This window comes from Podarcis liolepis (genome assembly GCF_965112155.1).
Source record: "Podarcis liolepis genome assembly, chromosome: 7".
In the NCBI taxonomy this organism is placed as follows: domain Eukaryota; kingdom Metazoa; phylum Chordata; class Lepidosauria; order Squamata; family Lacertidae; genus Podarcis; species Podarcis liolepis.
Window position 1 is genome coordinate 19,889,768 of NC_139561.1, and position 21,286 is coordinate 19,911,053.

At 42.0% G+C, this 21,286-nt stretch overlaps 1 protein-coding gene and 1 long non-coding RNA gene across 24 annotated transcripts in view; one reads left to right on the top strand and one right to left on the bottom strand.

Annotated features, from left to right (window-relative positions):
* The window catches only part of LOC310711460, a 201,190-nt gene that overhangs the window by 80,451 nt on the left and 99,453 nt on the right, over nucleotides 1-21,286 (bottom strand). The gene's annotated exons all lie outside the window — the stretch shown is intronic.
* The window catches only part of RERE (arginine-glutamic acid dipeptide repeats), a 348,430-nt gene continuing 335,522 nt past the window's right edge, over nucleotides 8,379-21,286 (top strand). For 8 of the 23 annotated variants that reach the window (XM_083512805.1, XM_083512820.1, XM_083512821.1 and 5 more), the window contains exon 1: nucleotides 8,597-9,370. The gene's annotated coding sequence lies outside the window, so the exon portion shown is untranslated. Of the gene's footprint in view, nucleotides 8,544-8,595; nucleotides 9,371-21,286 lie in introns of those variants that run through there. The other 15 variants (XM_083512830.1, XM_083512806.1, XM_083512833.1 and 12 more) reach the window with 4 other exon arrangements.

Sequence of the window (21,286 nt, forward strand, 5' to 3'; positions counted from 1 at the left end):
CATAACTTCCAGCCACTTGGCATGCACTGGGTGATATGTTTGATACAATCAAGTTAAATTATGATTGGGATGAAAGGCTAAGTGAAAGTTGGATGGCTTAAACTTGCAATTAATATCTGCTCTCAAAAAAGGATTTGTCCCACCATGTTCAAGTTGGCCATCAGGATCTCATTGTCTTGACTCTGCCCTAGTCTTGAGAAATACGGTATTTAGAAGCCACTAGATGAGTTGGACGCAGGTGGCGCTGTGGGTTAAACCACAGAGCCTAGGACTTGCTGATCAGAAGGTAGGCGGTTCAAATCCCCGTGATGGGGTGAGCTCCCGTTGCTCGGTCCCTGCTCCTGCCAACCTAGCAGTTCGAAAGCACGTCAAAGTGCAAGTGGATAAATAGGTGCCGCTCCAGCAGGAAGGTAAACAGCGTTTACGTGCACTGCTCTGGTTCGCCAGAAGCGGTTTAGTCATGCTGGCCACATGACCCTCGGACAGTAAAGCGTGATGAGCGCCGCAACCCCAGAGTCGGTGACTGAACCCAACGGTCAGGGGTCCCTTTACCTTTAGATGTGTTGGGGGCAGAAATAGTAGGCCTTTTTTTTTAGGTATTCCCACACTGGGAGGGGAAAATTGCATCTTGATGGCTCTTATTACCAGGCTTGCAGTTTTAGCATCTTTTTTTCTCCTTTTTTTTAAAAAAAACAGCCCCTCACTTTATACACTGACTGGGTTGTGTTAAGCAGGCTTTATGAAGAGTTACTGACCCAGACCTTTTCTGTGTGCCTGCATCTCCAAACCCTGGCTTGCAGACATCCACCCCAAAGCTAAATGCTGGTACTGTACATCTCTAGCAAAACATGGCTGCTGTTCCCAACAATTTTATTTAGGTTTCTGAATCACCTTGCAGCATCATGCTCCCAAGGTGCATTAAATATAAATTGGACACAGAAATGACATTTAAATATTAAAACAACAGCCCCTGAGCAATACCATCAGTTAAATGCTGCTGCAGCAGATAAAATTGGAAACACAGAAATAGTGACACAGCTGATGAAACTCTGGCACTGTGAATTAAGGCAAAAGTTAATTGGATGGATTCTTAGTGCCATCTGGTGGTCTATGTGCAGAAATACTTGTGACTGAAACAGTATCTAACCTTCACAGACCCATGACCCACTTTTAACCCAAACATGCCTTTGGGGACCAATTTCTTAATGTGTTATGATACATTTGTATGATCATAGTGCTGTTGCAACCCACTTGATGAGGACCAGGGATCTAGGACCAAGTGAATTTACCAAGCAGCTTTTAGTAGTGTTTTCCAGCAAATGAAAAAATGCAGTGGGTGCAATGAGGCACATGACATCTCTCCTTGGTTGTGCCCATGGAAGCTTCTTGAGTTGAGATCTCCTACTCCATATAATATAATAATTATTTATACCCTGCCCATCTGGCTGAGTTTCCCCAGCCACTCTGGGCGGCTTCCAATCGAGTGTTAAAAACAATACAGCATTAAATATTACAAACTTCCCTAAACAGGGCTGCCTTCAGATGTCTTTTAAAGAGAAGATAGCTGCTTATTTCCTTCACATCTGAAGGGTCACTCCATGTTCTTTTGGTCATGACGTGGTGAGAATGGTTATAATTTTCTCCCTTGAAAAGTACATAGAAAGTTGGCAGAGTGATGCATATATCCCCCTCTTACAGCCATGTGCTTTTCAAGGCTCAGATTAATACTAATGGATCTGAATTTTACCTGTACCCCATGGGGAAAATGAAGTGTGTGCATGCACTCTGCGTTGCTCAGGAGAATGGTCTTGGGGAGAAAAGCGACCTGAGAGGCTCTGGCTTGAAAACCCAAATGTGCTCGTAAGCCTAATGACTGGGCCACTTGCAATTCCCAGCAATGAGGTGGAACACAGTCACCGTGGCTGATAGCTATGCCCCCTATGAATTTGTCTATCTTTTAAATGCATCCAAGTTAGTGGCCATCACTGCCTCCTGTGCAAGCGAGTTCCATAGTTTAATTAACCTGGGTCCAGTACTGCCAATGGGTCAACACTGAGTAGGTCTTAGGTGGCTGCAGCCCCAGTGTGTCCAAAACAAGCTTAGCTGCTTTGTTGACCAAAGCAGATAAACTGTGGCTGCACCCCAGAAAATGTTTGTGGCAGGATCATCTACCTTTAAAAACTTCCTTTCTCAGTGGGGGGGGGGGGGCTGGGAGAAGAAAGGGAAGTTCCCAAGTGAGAACTGGGAGGGTCCAATATATATATATATATATATATATATATATATATATATATATATATATATATATATATATCCCTTTCTCCGGCAGGATGTTTCAATATTTGGAAGAACCATTGCAATTATGTTGAGCCACTCTGCCCTCTTGTGGAAAAAAGGAGGCACGACTGTTGAGGACAGCTGCTCTGCTACTTCAACCATTTTGGGGGCAAAACGCTGTCAGGGACGGTCATTACTTCTCAACATTCATTGGTATTTTTGCAATAAAGCATTTGGCATTCTGCAAGAAAGGAGGGAAACTAGTCTCACGGCCCACTCCCCGGTCTACAATTGCAGTTAATCAGGACTAGGAGGAAGTTCCCAGTTCAAAACATGGAAGGTTGAGAAAGACCCTTTCCAGAAACCCTGGAAAGCTGCTGCCTATCAGTGCAGACAATATGATTGTTATCATTGATTTATTAGTTGCCTTCTAAACCACTGTCTCAAGGCAATTTACACATATGACAATTAAGAACAACAAATGCATTGAGAACAAGACTAAAAAGTGAACATTTTGGGTAAAGGCCCTTTACCCAGCTGGGAAAGGCTGTCAGAACAAAACAAAAAAATGTCTTTTTCTGTTTCTGGGAAAAGTTAAAATCATTTGCTTTGACTGCAGAAGGCCCTGGGTTCAATCCCCAGCATCTCCTGTTAAGGCTGAGAATATATTCCCTGTTTGAAACCTTGGAGAAGCTGCTGCCAGTCAGTGTAGAAAATACTGAGCTGTCTGGACCAATGGTCTGACTTTGTATAAGGCAGATTCGTATGCTCCTATTTAAACCAGCCCTTTACTGAAAGACACAAAGGACTAGAAGCCTACTTTAGTTTTTGCAGGAAATACCATAGCTCTGTTATGTACTCAAGTTCTCACCCTGGGCCAGCAGGGGGATACTGTAGATAGTTTTCACTCAAGTCCGCATATGCAAATAAGGAATTGAAAGTGACGTTCAGTGATTGGATAGTTACAGAAAGTTGTTACTGTTGCTTTGTAGTTGAGCTCTATATAAGCAGGTTGGCGGAACCCTTCAGTTCAGTTCTATTCTGGCCTGTGAATAAACAAGAGCTGTCTGAAGAATCGCTGTGTTGTCTGATATGTTCACCTACAACTTAACAGCTCAATGGTAGAGCATCTACATTGCATGCAGAAAATCCCAGCTTCAATCCCTGGCATCTTCAGGTAGGGCTGGGAATATTCCCTGCCTGAAACCCTGGAGTGAGGCTGCCAGTCAGTGTAAACAATACTGAGCTAGATGGACCAATGGGTCTGGCTAGGTAGAAGGCAGTTTGCTATGTACCTGGGTGGAGGGAGATTCCAAGCCGGGAACACCAGCACTGTAAAACATGCCCCGAAATGAACTGGGCATCAGTGCAGCTATGTAAAGACATTTTCTTCACAACAAGTCCAGAGCAGAAGTACATTTTTAAAATACATAACAAAACTAATAATAATGTAGCCGCCACTCCCCTCCTGGACTTCTCTGTCTTTAATAGCTACATGATAAACAGGGAAATTCATCCACGGTGTTTTTATCCATTATATCGGGGATGAAGTGATGTGTTTAATTTCTGCCTGCCACACAGAAAAAGGAGCCATTCTAAACAGATCTTCTGGTTGGCTGCTGACTCAATTTGCTTTCTCCCCCTCCACCCAAATACTTATTGAATGTGTAGATAAATCAGAGGAGAAAAGGATTGTTATCGCAGGTCGGACGGACTCTGCAAACTGTCCCTAGGGTGTGATGGTCATTAATGCGTATTTGTACAAAGCCAGGAGGGGGAAATGGGCATATTTAAAAATGGAGGCTATTGCACAGGAATCTGAATTCATCTTCGCAGTCTTGCATATATGTTATGTATATGGAAGAAGCATGTTGGTCATCTTCAGTCCCTAAGACATACAACATAAAAGGGGGGGGAGGCGTACCTATTCAAATCGTAGGGGAGTAGAGGAAGGTCATCCGTAAAAGCCAATCAGAATATTATACGGTAAGCTAATCACCATATTGACATTTGCCTGTTTAATTAGCCTTTCATTCTGCTTTAACAGCGAGCTGAGGAAAGGCCATGACTCATCCATCATGATCGCAGGCTGAGTTGCAATTTCCTGATTGCAGAATAAATTTTTGTTGCTCTTAAAAAAAAAAGAAGGGAATGAGTTGGTTTTCTTTATTGTTCCTCTTGGCTGCTGAATGGGGAATTGCAATCGGCAATTTACCTGCTATGACTTATCTGTTCATCTTCTCAAATATACGTGAGCTTAATATAGAAGTACGTACATAGTAGGATACGGCTGTAGTTAATAGGAGTTCAGATTACAGAGGAGAATGTTATATACACAGAAATCTGTCTTATACTGTACTGAGTCGGAACATTGGTCCATCTAGCTCCAACCAATCATACTGCTGCATTGTTCTTGGACCAATCAGACTGCTGCATTCTGAATCCTATTGTTCTAGGACCAATCAGACGGCTGCAATTTGGATCCTATTGTTCTAGGACCAATCAGACTGCTGCAGTTTGGATCCTATTCAACTCAGTACATAATACTAGCCTTCTGTGGCTCAGTGGTAGAGCAGGGGTCAGCAAGCTTTTTCAGCAGGGGGCCAGTCCACTGCCCCTCAAACCTTGTGGGGGGCCGGACTATATTTTTTTTGGGGGGGGGGAAGAAGAACAAATTCCTATGCCCCACAAATAACCCAGAGATGTATTTTAAATAAAAGCACACATTCTACTCATGTAAAAACACCAGGCAGGCCCCACAAATAAACCAGAAATGCATTTTAAATAAAAGGACACATTCTCCTCATGTAAAAACACGCTGATTCCCAGACCGTCCGCGGGCCGGATTCAGAAGGCAATTGAGCCTGATCCGGCCCCTGGGCCTTAGTTTGCCTAACCATGGTGGTAGAGAATCAGCTTTGCATGCAGAAGTTTCCAAGTTCACTCCCCACCATCTTTGGGTAGCGTTGGGAGAAAGCATTGTTCAAAATCCTGGACTGCTGCCACTATTCAGGTGCAGACAATACTGAGCTAGATGGAGCAGTGGTCACATTGGTACCAATGTGCTTCATGATCATGGACTCCTTCCCATGCTATCTAGATGAGGCATGACATCTGGAGGCTTTGCACATGTCCCTTTTGATGTAACCACCCACTGTCAGGATCCTAAGAACCCTGACCCCTTTAACCTAAGAAAATACATTTCAAATGTGTTGCAAATTGTGTGGAGACCTTTGCAGCACATCAGATTAATGCTATTAGTACTAATATAATAAATAATGTCTACTCTGAGCTTGATCTAAAAGGTTAACCCTATATTTTATTTGAAGCTGAGGATCATTAATTTGTAGCCTCAATAAATTGTAAAAGACTGAGAAGCTATGCATTCTATTTATTTTGTAAAAGATCACACCCGGTTCAAGCTATTTCCTGCCACCCACGGACCCTTCATTGCTGTTCATTGCAGGTACAGTATCTGTTGCCTGAAGCGGTTGCTTCACTCTGCCTAATGATACTGATCCCATCCTTCTTTTATAAGAAAATTTGAATAATATGTATTTATTATATAATATGCATTTATTAACTGTGAACATTTTGAGTTTATAAAGTAGAATTTCTATTAGTAAATAAAAGAATGCCTATGATATGCATTTTTTAACATATGTGACTATTTTGCATTTATAAGATGGCCTAGAAATGCTATTAATAAAATACTTATTTACTCCTACATCATGTACCATGTGTATTTTATTAATAGAGCATTTCACATTGGTGTGCATATGGGTATATATTTACAGAGAGAACCTCTATATATTGGACTATATGGAGCTATATTTTTCTAGTTAAAAGTAACACACACACACACACACACACACACACACACAAATACTACAGTGACTAACGAAACAGCTACAGCAAATGGTTGTGGCAAATGTTTTGGTTTCTGCTTTTAAAAATTTAATATATCTGTTTGGTTAGCCACTGTAATAAATATATTGCTTTAGTGATTAATCGCAACCTTCTGGGATCCAGGGCAAATGTTTGTTTGATGCTTTAAGAAGTATGTATCTATATGAATGAATGACAAAACAGAGGTAGATGTTTTGTCATTCACTTGTTTTTCATATCTGTACGTCACATTTTTTAAAAAATAAAACACACTGACAAAATATCCCATGTATCTTATTGGGAACATTGATCATATTTATTTATTTGCTGCTCATATATACCGCCTTCCTGCCAAGGTGCTTTATGATTTTGAAATATTATAATATACACAATATAAAATGAAAATATATGTATTACACATACATGCAATATGTATATACCTTTATAAAATCCCTGTTGAGAGAAGACAAGTGCCCACAGCTGAATACACTTTTGTCCTATCAGACGTTCCCAGCTAGAAAAACAAAACCTTGCCATCAGTGTATATTTTGTATGGGTTTGGTTTTTTAATTGAAGGCTCCACAGGGCAGAAGAACAATCCTCAAGCATCATTGCGTAGAAGCATCCATCGAAACAGGATCAGAACAAATGCAAAACAGTGCCCCTAACTTGGACAGCCACTAGGATACCATGGTTGGTGGTACTGAAAGCAACTGAGAGGTTGAGAATTAACAGGGACACATTTCCCCTCTCTCTCTCCCAATGGAGGTCATCATACAGTGCAACTATCCCAGAGCAGTGGCAGAGATGGCGTGCGTCCCAGGGGCGTAGCGTGCAGCCCACAGGGGCGTGGCGAGTGTCCTGGGGGGTGCGGCCCACTGCCTGCAGGGGCGTGGCGTCCAGTGGGGGGGGGCAGCCGCGATGGCACCCCACCGGTATCGCGCTGCTGGGGGCGGTATGTTTTCCCCACACTCCTCTTCCTCCGCCACTGCCCCAGAGCCATTCACCTTGACATGGATGTTGAGGTCTGCCAGAACCAGCAGTCCTCTGAGACCAAGGTGAAATCTATACACATATAAAAAAACCTGCTGTGAAAATGCTTTTTATATATAAAAAAAGTTTTGAAAAATATATTGAATTTGCCATAGTTTGCCATCATCATCTAGTCTCACATTTGTATATTGCACTTTACAACACACTTAAAATGTTTTATTTGAAGCTGTGTTGCTGAGTCCCAGTGTCAGCTCAGGCACAGGGTGGTAAACCAGCCGATTCCCTCAAATGTCCCAATTGCCCAACGGCAGGGACACATGCTCTGTATCCCCACTGTAATATACGAAAATCTGCCCTTATTCCCTTGGGGGGGGGGAAGAATGGCTCTTACAGAGTCCTTTGCAGGTTCTCCATGGGGAGAAAGAGAAAGAGAGAGAAATGAGATCTCTATAGATCACAACAACTTCCCCTCGTTGACACTCAGCCATGATGTTGCAAAGTACCCATGTGGGCATAGCGGGGTGAGGCAAACTCTGCCAGGCTCACCCACCCAGGTCTCAAGCCATACGGACCAGATCAACCTCCTGGTCCATAATCTGATCGTGGATGAGGGAGGTCATAGATATCTAAAGCCATTTGCACACAACAAATAAGAGACTAAACAACACAAAACACTGTTGCTGTATGTAGGTTTTATTTTATTTGGTTTTTATTTTAATTTTTTGGGGGGCCCCCAAGAGAGTGGGGCCCTAAGATATAGCTTGTTTAGCATATATATAAATCCGGCACTGATTACACATGTAATAAATGATCATGGCGACATTTCACGTTTAAATGGTGGCATAATGAAAAGTCTTATGATAAAGACTCCAACATACAATTATTAAATACAGTAATATGCTAATTAATAGAATTTACATAAGGGAGATAGAAATAAATTCAGCTAGATAACTTAAATAAAAAGAAGGGACCGCGGGGGAAAACCCACAATCACACACTTTGAAGATACAAAAATACATGAGGGGAAACTGCGTGTATTTGAGGGCGAAGGAGGGGAGTAGCGCCCCCCCGAGCCCCCCCCCCAAGCTCAGCGCGCCAACCGTCGCGGGCGCGAGGAAAAATCCCCGCCCCCGGCCTCCCGCCTCGCCCAATCCCAATCCCGCTCCCTTCCTACTCACTCAAACATACATACATATGCACTCTCTCTCTCACACACACTCTTTTTTAAATCACTTCCATCCTTTGCCCTGATTGGTCGCGGCTTCTTTGCCGGGGTCATGAGGTCCCTCCTCCTCCTCCCCCACTGCACACATCTATATACACACACGCACATTCATAGACAGGCACACACCGGCTCCAGCAGCCAATGAGGAGGCGCGATACTGGTATGTGGCGCTGGCCTGTCTGGGGGTGGTTGCTGGGTGTCTCTTTGGTTGTGTGAGGAAGAGGAGGAGAAGGAGGAGGAGAAGAAGGAGAAGGAAGGAGAGAGAGAGAGAGAGAGGAAGAAGAAAAGAGAGGGGCTCACACTGCTGATATTATTGATTATCTCTCTCTCTCTCTCCCTTCACCCTCTTTTGCATATATATTTCCCCACAGAAGGAAAAGAGGAGGGTGTGCATTGAGCTGGCTGGATTATCTCTTCCTCCCCCCTCCTCAATATTCACCCATCTTTCTCCTTCACCCCCACTGGCTTCCTCCTGCTCCTATTGCACGACCCCCCAACCCTCTCTCAATCCCTCTTTCTTTCCTCTCACCCGCCCCCCACCCCCACTGAGCACATTGTCTCCTCCCACAACAGCCTCGGGCCCCCTCCTCAGTCTTTGGCCTCTTCCGCCTCCCCTAAAAAAACCAACCCCAAACCCTGAAGAATCTGACTCCATAAGCATCAGAGGATCCAACTGAGTCAGTCTCCCCCCCTCCCCCCCTGCTTCCATTCATAATAGAAGCCCCCTTCCATCACCACATCTCTTGCTTTTCCTCCACAATCTCGTTCTTTCTAACCCCCCCCCCTTTTTTTGCTGGGGGGCTTCCATAGCCTCTTTCTCAGAAACCCAAATCCTCAGCAACACATATATTTTAGCCCTGACCGTTCCACAACTCTCCCCATCCCATTCTTCTTCTGCTTCTTTTAGACTTTCCTTGGGATCTACCCATTGTCCCCCACCCCCACCACCAAAAAGAATCTACTGATGGTGTGATCTGTGAGGTGAAGGTGAGTAAGGAAGTTCTCTTTGAATTGCTGTTTGCTTTTTTATTTATTTCCTTCCCCATGGTTTGTGCAGGAAGTGATATGGGGTAGGTGGGAAATTGGAAGGGATTTTTTGTGTGTATGTGTGTGTTTTGATTGAGGTGTGCTTAAAAGGCCCCTTTAAACACCTGGTGGTTTCACATGTAGCTCAAAAAGATTTCAGTAGAGAACTGGAGATTTTGTTGTTAGAGGCTGATTCTGCCCCACCCCCAGCCGCTCCATGAAGTGTTTTGAGAAACTGGGTTTTTGTGTATGTGCATGTTATGAATCGGAATGAGTGTTGAATTCTTCAGATGACTCTTGAATGGATATTGGGAGTCCATGTGGATGCAATTCAAAAAGAGGTTGAAATTGGTGATTTGTAACATTTGCTTTCTTCCTGTCACTGCTGATATCTAGTTAGATTCATTCTTTGTTTTACCAGTCACTGATTGGTGAAACCCCCTCCCCTTCAAAAAATAAAGGATAACTTTGTCTTCTATGCACATTTTAAATAGATGGAAGATTTGTAGAAGATTTGGGGGTGGGAAGAGACAATTCTCTGTACAATATGGAAACATATCAACTTCAGTGATTTCCCCCCTTCCCTTTTTTATTTTAGTACAGCTTGTGTGTGAACTGTTTTAGTTGATAACCATTCCAAGTGTGATCTCTCTCTCTCTCTCTCTCTCTCTCTCTCTCTCTCTCTCTGTGTGTGTGTGTGTGTGTGTGACAAACCCTCCCAAATGGGTTGTTAGGAAAAAGTAAGCTGTGCCCCATTTTGTGAATGAATGCATGATGTTTGCATTGATTGCATTAAGAGAAGATTCTATCAATGTGTGTAATCACAGACACCCTCTCTGAGATACTTGCCTTTGACTTGCACAGCCACATACATATATGTTCACCCTTCTTTTTAAAATTTGGAAGATATTTGGGAACAGAGAGGTGTGGGAGGGGAGAGAGCAGAAGCTAAACTCCTGAAAACTGTAACAGTTGGTGAAGTTGGCTGTAAGAAAACAAAATGATTCATTCATTCGTTCATTCATTCATTCAAGCATGTGGTTGAGTTTGGTTTATTTTTGAATACTGTTTTGCTGTTGCTTTTAATTTAGTGACTGACTTTGCTTGTGAACAGCTTTATTTCTGGGTTTTATAGTATCATGTCATTTTACAAAAAAGTGTATATGTATATGTGTGTGTGTATATATATATATCCCCTTTTGTGGTTTGTGTGTGTGCCTAGTTTCTGATCTGTTCTGCTGCTGTAAAGTGAAACGCCAGTCAATAGTATTCATTACTATAAGTGATATAAACATTTGGTCTCCGTTTATTACAAATGTATGTCCAGATTTAGAATGCCTTTGTTTTTTTCAATTAACGAATATATCTGAAATGTCATGTTCCACAACAAGCAAGAAATTATAAGTGTATTTTACTCTTGTTGCTAACACTTAATTTAACTCTTAACTGTTGGCACAGCTAGGTGCTAAATACATACAATAGCACCCCATTTGGTGTGCTTTTATGTGTGTAGACTGCTTTCATAGGATGTGGGGAGCCTGAAGATTGGGGTGAGGGAAGTACAGTTACTGGGTGTGGAATCTGATTTAAAAAGTGATTGACTTCTTTTGGTTTTGTTCCTGGAGCATGCACTATAATTTATTTGCCAGGATCAATTTCTTTCGTTTTAATGATTTCTTCTTATGGGTGGTGAGCTGCTATGCTAATCTATTAGTTAGTGAGAACTGAAGGAAAGAGAGGGAGAGACCCACACAATGCCTAGGGTAGGATCTTATTGTTCACTTTCTCTCATAGTTAGAGCCATGCTTGCCTACAGAGAAATAAAGCATTTTCCCCTCCTCTTCTCTCTCTCCCTCTTGCTTTTTTAGCTGGGAAGCATTACTCCATTACTTCTGCCTTTACAAGGTTAGAGAGAGGCCATCCAAGGTGAATGGAAGAAAAGCCAACATCCACCTAAAGCTCCTTCTTTCCTCTTCCCTTTTCTTAGACTTAGCTTCTCCTGCTGTTCCTGTGTGTGAGTGAATTTCAAAGGTGATAACAGTAAACTCTAGAGGTTGTAGCCAGTGTTAAGTCAGCCGAAGAGTAGATTGAAATTGATGGGCATGACTGTCTTAGGACCATACATTTCAGTGTCTACTTTGAGTAGAACTCAGTTGGATACAATCCTAGGATTCCAGTTTGCATAGAGTGGTCTCCCTTTCTTCCTCCAAAGAAAATTGCCAGAGCTTTCTGAGTAACAATGTATTCATTCCTCCTTATTCCTGAATGTAGCACCTTATGTCCACAAGACAGGTGTGTTTTGTTCTGCATGCAGAAATTATCACGTTCAGTTCCTGGCTCTTTCCAGTTGAGAGACTCAGGTAGGAGGTGTCAGGAAAGCCTTTTCTTTGCCTCAGATCCTGGAGAGCTGCTGCCAGCCAGAGCAGGCAGTACTAATTTTGATAGAGAGTCTGACAGCTTCTCATGTTTCAGACAGTGTCAGAAACTAGTCAGGTGCCAGGCACGTTTTGTGACTGGTGTGGGTCCAATTGCTACCTGGGGAGATCTCTAGATGCCAGGTCGGCGACTGGGGAAAGCAAAATGTCTCTTAGAGAAGGATCTGAAATATTTTCCTTGAAGATCAAATTTGTTTTATTCTGGAGTGTTTTATTTGATGTTTTGATGTGTTGTAAACTGCTTTGAGATTTGTTTCAAAAAATATAAAGTGGTATAAAGATGATGATGATGAAAATAATAACCCCACTGCAACCCCCCCAAAAAAACCTGCACTTAGAAATTCCATTGTGGCAAATGCAACCCAGATTTAAGGTGTCATTTGGCAATTAGATTATATATCTGAGTTTCTAACACTGGCAAGAGTAACCAATAACCCTACAAGGTATGTTTGCATATGGATCGCTCTGTGGCAGAGGTGGGCTGACCCGAGTCTTCTGTGGTATTCCAGTACACCAATCTAATTTTTTATGAGTGTATTTTAAATTTACTGTACAAAACAAGAGTGCTTAGGATCCCTTCTCAATTAAGGCATCACTAGTCTGTGGGACGCGGGTGGTGCTGTGGGTTAAACCACAGAGCCTAGGACTTGCTGATCAGGTCGGCGATTTGAATCCCCGCAACGGGGTGAGCTCCCGTTGCTCAGTCCCTGCTCCTGCCAACCTAGCAGTTCAAAAGCACATCAAAGTGCAAGTAGATAAATAGGTACCGCTCCGGCGGGAAGGTAAACGCCGTTTCCGTGTGCTGCTCTGGTTCACCAGAAGTGGCTTAGTCATGCTGGCCACATGACCCGGAAGCTGTACGCCGGCTCCCTCGGCCAATAAAGTGAGATGAGTGCCGCAACCCCAGAGTCGGCCACGACTGGACCTAATGGTCAGGGGTCCCTTTACCTTTACCTTTACCTAGTCTGTGTTAAATTATCTGCGAGCACACTCTTGCTTGAGAAAAATGTAGGCGGTCCCTTGCTGGATCAGACCAGGGATTCCAGTAGGCCATGGTAGTCTACCAGAAGCTGTCTGGGGATCAAACTGTGAGCTGTCTTCTGCTTTCTGCCATCCCCTTGCAGAGGGTGGTTGTCTGCTTAAGGTAGCTTTTTGTGTCCTGCTGCACTTCTTAACCTCCAAGAGTTCCTGGCATCCTTTCAAATGTAAGTTGTTCCTTCTAAAGCCCTTGGCAATGGATAACAAATATTAACTAATCTCCTTGTAATGAAATTCCATCTATGCTTCTCTAGTAACCAGATTCCTTTGGCTTCAAGTTCATAACCCTCCTTGTTTTCTGTTGTATATCTTTCTCTTTTTCATTCCTTGCTTTTAGGCCAGCAGTTATTTCATAGGGATGCCATTATAAGACATAGTCTGGCCAAGAAATAGGTCAGTGGTTGAACATATGAGTTTTCACTGGGACTTGACTTGTGGTGGGAGGTATTTGTAATAATGAGCTTCGACAAGACCCTGCTCTGAATTATTAATTTAACTCTCCATGTCTGCTAGCTTTTCCAGCTAATTGCAGAGCCTGGACTCCTAAGTTGTATCTTCTGACTGTGTAAGCCCCCAAGGGCAGAAGAACTGCTTTGCTGGATTGGACAAAAGGACCATTTATTCTAGGAGTGGGCAACATGTGGCTCTCCAGATGTTATTGAACTCAAGCTCCCATTAGTCCCAGTCAGCATGGCCAATGGTCAGGGATGAAGAGAGTTGTAGTCCTGCCAGATGTTTCCCAGAAAAGGGCATGGAAGGAATGGCTTTTCTTTGTTGGTTTCCAGCATCTGGATTTCTGGTTGTATATTACATGCTAACATGGACACATTTAGCTATTGTGGTTAATAGCCCTTGAGGGACAGGAATGTGTATAAAATGTAACAGACTGTCCTCTGCATCAAATAAAACAAAAAACGCATTACCCGCAGGGGATGTCATGGAGGACAGGTTCATCCCATACATTTAAAGCACATCCAATGTACATTTAAAGTATATGACTTACTCCCAAAGAATACTGGAAACTGTAGTTCCCCCCTCATAGAGCAACAATTCCAGCAACCTTAACAAACTACAGTTCCCAGAATTCCTTGGGGGAGGCCATTTGCTTTAAATATTCAACATATATTTAAATGTATGGTGTTTTAAATGTACGGTGTGGGTTTGCTCCAGGTAAGTGGCACTGCTAGAATAACAAGAGAACAATCCTCTCCTCCATGAAATACCACCCTCCATGCATCTTCCTTAGGAGGCAAAGCTCCTGTTCAAGCTTGCATAGTGACCCCTCTGTTCACAAAATGAGAACTGATGGAAGATGCCAGAGCAGACGCAAATCTTGGGTGCTGTTCTGAAATCGCTGAGTTTGTTCTATTATTAAGGATGCTGACATTCTTATTATTGATTGACCATACTCGGAACAATCTAAAGCCATATTGTCATTTTACAGACCTGATGGAGATTAAGCCACTTGCCTCAGTGTAAGGTCTTGTCAAGTACAATAGGCAGGGAAAAGGGAGATAATGTCTGCCACCCCGAATGCTGTGAAGGAAAAGCAGTATGCATGTGTAATAAAGCCTGTATGTAATACAGACAGCATACATACGTAATAAACGACACAGATAAATTCAATCGTCTTGGAACGTGGGTTGGCCTCCCTAATTTCTCTTGACTCGCTCCAGTTTCTCTGTGTGCCTCAGTCACTAATACTGCTGGTTTTGTTTTCAATAGAGACCATAGGCCTTTCCTCCCTTTATTTGTATAAAGACTTACCGTAATTTCCCCTATGGGGTGATGTCTCTGGGGTTTCAAAACATACTGTGGGCTTCATTTGGTCTGTTCGATCGTATAAATGGATGAGGAGGCATGCATTGAAATGCTTTGTGAATCCTCTGCTATAATAAAAATATTGGGCATGGGTATCAGACTAATTGCCATGGCAAGCTGCTTGTGCTGTGTGCCACCTCTAGTAAATTGGAAAGAATCACTAGATGTTCAGAGGTGATAAAGTGAAATTAAAACAAATCTGAGTTAAAAATGAGTTCGAATGAAAACGAGCCAGGAAAGGAGGTGTATTCACTAATGCAACCTAAATTGACCTGGATTCTGTTTATCTTTAATTCGCCTCACCCACAGAATACAAATTAGTCTATTCTCATTATGTATGCATACATCCATTTACACTAATGGGAGTTTATTTTTGAGGTAGGGTGCAGTGGCATAACTGCGGCTTGGCATTCTCATTTGTGGCTTTAAATCAATGAACACAATATTTGCCTGTAGTATTATTTTGGCCAAAGAAAGTGTCTGGAATTACTCTTATTGTTTGCAAGAAGAAGACTTAACATTTTCTGGACCGATAGTCAGAATATGTAGTGAAGATGCTCAAATGGAACTGGGAGTCAGTTCTAGAGGCTCCTCCCTGGTCAGTGATGTTTTTGCAAGAGGGTTATTCTATATCAAGTGATCAAACTTTTTTACCCCATGTCATCCAATTTTCTTAATATTTTGTACACTTGTTGAATGATCAAAACTAAGTTTAAATCTAAAATTTTAATTATTTCTCTCACCCCTTTGTGAATTATGAGGGTTTGAAAAAATTGACAATTTCGGCCTTGCTGGACTACACAAAAACCTTAAAAGCTCAGCCCAGAATTGAGAAACTAAAAACACCACTCTAAAACATCAATCCCTTCAGAACTTTATGAGCTTTAACATGATATGTCACATGATGGACTTACTTTAAAATTTAAATTTAGGTTACAAAATTTAAATTTTAAAAAGTGATTAAAAAATTAACATGATTTAAAATTTCCAAAAAATGTATTGATTATTTAATATTTTTAAGAGCTACCTTCAAATTTTCATCTTGGGCTCTCAATGAGATCACATTTAGAATAAATATTTTGTAAATACCTGTCTGCCTTATTGGGTTCTGTTTCATGAATTGTTGTAATGTTCATGAAATGAAATACTAACAAGAATTCTTTCAAAGCGTTAATTCTGTCACGCAGTTGCAAGCTATCACTCGGCTTTGGAACACATTTTTAAAAGAAAAGCCTAACTAGCTTTTCAGATACCTTTTAATTGAATAACTTTCTAAAGAAATGTCTGAACTAACTGATATTATAGTTTGGTCTTATTTTGTTATATTTTACTACAAGAAGACCCATTTATCCAAAATAGAACCCGGTAAGGCAGACCTGTATTGGGAAGACCTTAGAAATATTAAATGATCAATAAATTTTGGGGAAAATTTTAAAATCTTATTTATTTTTGTAATCAATTTTTAAATTTTCAGTTTTGAAACATAAATTTAGAATTTAAAGTAAGTAACACTGGCTGTGCTTTTAGGGCCCAACAGAGGAAGCTGTCTTATATGAAGATGTGCACTGACTGGCAGCAGCTCTACATGTTTTCAGGCAGGAGCCTCTCCCAGCTGTACCCGGAGATGCTGGGGAATTGAAGTTGGGACCTTCTGCATGCAAGGCTGATAGTCTACCACTGAGCTATCGCCCTTCCACAATTCATGCTTGGCCTTCATAGGAGATCTAATCTGCAGTTAACACAGAATCTGCACTGAAGTGTTTGAGTTCTTGTCTCTGACATCTTTCTGAGCTTTGGAGGCATTGAATTGCTTTCAGACAACCAGCATGGGGTTAGAGTTCAGCCCTTGCCACATTTCCTTCATAAGTCTGATGGAGAATGGGGTGGCTCCTGGCCCTTTGGCACAGAGCTTTGGCAGCATTTGTCAGAGGCAAGAGGGATGCTGGCTATGGAGGTGAATTTGTTCATCCTTGTCCTCACTCATCAACTTGATTCTGGGCATGTTAAGACACAGACAGTGGGCTCCTTAATTCCCTACAAATAGTGATGGAGACTTTGGCCTTCCTCTTTGTCTACAGTATTTACCTTTGTTTTCATTCCTACATCCTTGTGTTTTGACTCCTTCAGAAGATTGAGCAATGAAGCTGCATAAAAGGTGAGGGCTCTGCCCAAGCATTTCTTGCCATTCCCAATAGTAAGAAGGGCTTAAGGAGCCATTTGTGCACCTGGAGGCTAATAGCAATGAGCTATTCTGGGCATTGTGGGGAAGGAGATTCAGTCCTCATGCTACCAGTCCCCTGTATACTTACAAAATTGACTCTTCTCTGTTTTGCTTTCATAGAGGACAATGTAGCCTGAGCTTGTGTTGTCTAGTACCCTGGTTTTTTCCTCCCTTGTTCTGTTCTTTATTAGCTGTTCTGAAATTGTACTTAAGAGTATATGGTGTTTTGCTGCATCAAATGCAGGTTTTTATTTTTGTGGGGTGGGGGCTTGGACCTCAGACAACCTGTGAAATATTGCCTTGACACAGTGTGCCCTGTGAAGTTGTGGAAGCGTCACTTGCAGGAGAGCTTGCTCTGATTTTTTTTTATGATACGACTTTGCTCAGCCCAGAGGTAACATGCTGGAAGTGAGCAACTGGCATGGGAGATGAGAAATAACTACAGTGGTACCTCCGGTTACAAACTTAATTCATTTTGGAGGTCCATTCTTAACCCAAAGCTGTTCTTAACCTGAGGTGCGCTTTCGCTAATGGTGCCTCCCACTGCTGCCAGGCTGCCAGCGCGCGACTTCTGCTCGCATCCTGGGGCAAAGTTTGCAACCAGGAGGACCTACTTCCGGGTTAGCGGAGCTCATAACCTGAAGCATTCATAAGGAGGACGGTATATAACACGAGATTCCACTGTATTTTGAAAGCTGAAGGAGGCAGCCAAGGGAGGACAGTGGCTGCCAACAGGTTTGGTACAGTATGAGACATATCTAAGCAACAGAAGCCAGTACCATGTCAGAAGCACAGGTCAGCTTTACCAAATATCCAAAGCTGCCATCTTTGAAGTTGGAGCATCGGTGCATCTTAACTCAGGATTGTTTCCTCAACCTGGTTCCCCAGGTATTTCCCCATCATTTGCTACCTGGCATCTGATATCAGTGGTGGAAACCTTGGGTTCGGGGACCAAATGTAGCCCTCTCTCTGCCTGTCTGTCCAGAATCTCCTCTGGCCGTGCTGCAACCCAGCCCTCAGCTCCCCTCCCCAGTCCTCACAAGACTTGCTCCTTGCTCTTTTGCCTGGCTGGAATTCATCCTTGAATGGTCATAATGCCTCTTGCTTGGTGAACGAAGGATGGAAGTCTGTGTGTAAACTGCTGAATTTTTGTGTGTCTGGGATGTAGTGTTGCATCCATTGCTCTGACCACATTTGCCCTTGGCCCCACTGGTGCACAGCCTCTGGAAGGTACTCCAAAAGGGAATGTGGTCCTCCAGCTGAAACAGAGCAGGAGTTGGGAACCTGCCTTACAGACCCTTTCCAGATCACTTCAGATCTTCCCTGCTTGCAATCCCTTGAAGTTTAAACAGACTCTCTTTCTCTCTTGGCAGGGAAAGGTTGAAAATGACTTCTAAATGTAATCTTGATGACCTGCTCTTTCTCTGTGTTCCTGCAGAGGTCACCTAAGTGAATCTTTTTTAAAAAAAAAAAACCTTTAGGAAATGGAGCTGATTTAGTATTGTGAGATTTAAACCAAATCAGTTGTTACACTTTTTTTTTTGGCAAGGGGGCAATGCAAAACACCTGGCTCCTTTTTTTTTGCCTTAAAATATCTAGAATGGGGATGCTTCTTTTCTAGCCAATGAGGTGAACGATACTGCAAGATGGTAAATCTTTCAGCTTTTCGCCCCTTTGCCTTTTTTCATTTATAAATGCCATTTCTGGACTACTTGAAGCCTTTAGCCCTCTTCTCCCCTCTCCGTGCTTCCATTTCTCTCTATGTGGTTCTTAGGGTTTTCCATTTGGCAAATAGGTTCCCCTTTGATCTTTTGCTTTAAAAACAAAAATAAGATGAAAAGAACAAACACTTAAATTTGTTTTCAAAAACACCACAGGATATTGGTGTCTTTGTTCTAAAGGTGATGTCTTGACAGCTTGGAGATTTTTCTGCACTTTGACTCTCTGCTGTTTTGGTAGTTTATGTTGATGCTCTCATTTGATTGGCAGTTTGTCTCTGGAAAATGGCCCGATACAATCTGTGCTACACACACATATATAATTAATTTGTGGTAGTGAATCTTTTATTTTTTCTTTAGAGCAAAATAAATTTGTGAGAGTGAGGATTTAAATTTTTGGGAGGCACTAAGGGCTCAGATATAAAATGAGAATCCCAAGATGTGGTGGTTTACTTTTGGGTGGGGGGGGAGATGGGGAGTGTTAGCAAATGCATGTGGAATTCTTCTTGTGGTTCCCATGTGAGTGAAAGGCAGCATTCTTTGTTTCTAAAACAAACCACATTCGAAACTGGTTTTGCTACAATCCAAAGTGCTTTTAATAGCATTCTTTGCACTGGTGAGCCAGCAGGTATAAAAGCAAGTCTGGAATGTCAAGGTGTGGACACAGTACAGTGCTAATATTTGCTGTATGTGGAGAACCCAGGATTTGATTGACATGTTTTAAACCCAGTTGCTTGAGTCTTCCTGAATTCAAGTGAAGATCAAGCCTTCATAGTTTTATTAGCTTCTACTCAAAGAGAAGGTGGCTAGCATTCATTATTCCAGTTAAGATTTTAATCCTCAAATCTTCTAGGGAAAGCTTGTTTCTTTCTACATAACCTGAAGGAGAGGAGCCTTATCTTCCATGGGACCAGATTGCAGAGGGATAGCTGTGTTAGTTTGTTGCAACAAAAATTAAGAAGACTTGGAACAGAATCACTGCGGCATAAATTCTTGTGGGCCAGGGCTAACTGTAGTAAATGCAGTTTCTATTGCTGGTCACCTGTTTCTCAACGTAGGGTAATAGAAAATCCAGTTGGGAGGCGCTATGCCTCTGAGTCTCAGTTGCTGGGTATTACAAATGGGGAGAGTACTATTGTTTTTGGGTCCTGTTTCCAGACTTCCCCATAGTCATCTTGTTGGCCATTGTGAGAATAGGATGAGGGTTTGATGGGCGTTTGGTCTGATCTAACAGGGCTGTTAGTATGTTCTTATGAAGGATGCTTCCCTGTTAATACATCTAGATTCTATTTATTTTGAATATTTTTACAGTGCCTATTAACCCAGATGTTTCCAAGGACCCAACATGGGGAAACTGGCTTGTACCTGGTCAGATTATCTCGGAGTAACCCCTTTGAAATGAATGGTCCTAGGTCCATTAATTCCAAGGGTTCTACTCTGAGTAGAGCTAACATTGGATATAATCTCTAATTTTCTTATCTGAACACAAGTTAAGACTGTTGTATGACTGCTTGGGTAAGTTTATTTAAATAAGTCTTCATGTGAATGAACAGCAGTTTTGGAGTGGGAAAAAGCTCTTTTTATTATTCCTTTGTTGTTGTTGTTGTTGTTGTTGTTGTTGTTGTTGTTATAGCCTGCCTTTTTTCCTGACAAAGACTCAAAGTGGCTTATAGCTAAAATAGAAGCAGCTAAAAGCACAGAAAAAGGCAATCATTAAAACCTACATGTGCTGTATCAGGACCCATCTTGGAGGCATTTCTTCCTTTGTAACAGAAAAAGGGGGGTGGTGCTGCTTCTAAGAAACAGCTTGGCTTTTCACGTTTTTTGTGTGGGCTCTTCTATGAAATGATTACTTTTTTAAAAGAAAAAAGTTCTTCCCAGTTAGTTGGGGGACCATTTTCATGTCATCTAACTGAGCAGTCCTAATTCATATTGTGCATGTGTTAAAATCTGGCAAAGAGGCTTTTGAAGCTAATGCTCCGAGCTTCAGGTCTCAAGTTTACTTGTAGCTTAGCAGTCTTCTGTACATTTTAAATTCATTGTAGTTTTAGGCCCTAAGCAGCTTGTTAAAAATGTTGTTAATGCAAACTACGTGGGAAGCTCCTGTATTAGAAATTAATACCTTTTTATACAGGCTCTCTCTCTATTCTGTGCGTTCTGCAGTTCCCCCTTCCTACTTGAAAAGAAATAATATTTCTGCTTTGTTTCTTGCATTGTGTTCTTGCCTGTTTTTCCTCCCCCCTCAGTTTAGTTATTTTTTATATATATAAAAGTTATTTGTCTCACATCACCCTTTTCATTTTAAATTAAAATGCTTTCTCTTTGCTGCTTTGACACTTCCATTTCTTCTTATTGTTTCTTTGTATGCCTGATGTTTTTCCTGTGCCTAGCTTTTTTTTTTACCTTGTTGCTTTGATTTGCAGTTTTTCATTAAAATGCCTCTTCTGTGCATTTAACCAGATTTTTCTGTTCGCTCAGCATTTGGAGAGGATCAGAAGGTGATGCGGGAGCGAAAGCTGACGGGCGCAAGGCAGCCTTAGTGCTCAGATGCTGCCGTGCTTTTAAGTTCCTTGAATGCAAGCTTTGCTTGAACTGCAGAGGCTCCTATTTTCACAGTGCAATTGGCAGCTTTCTTGAGGGTATG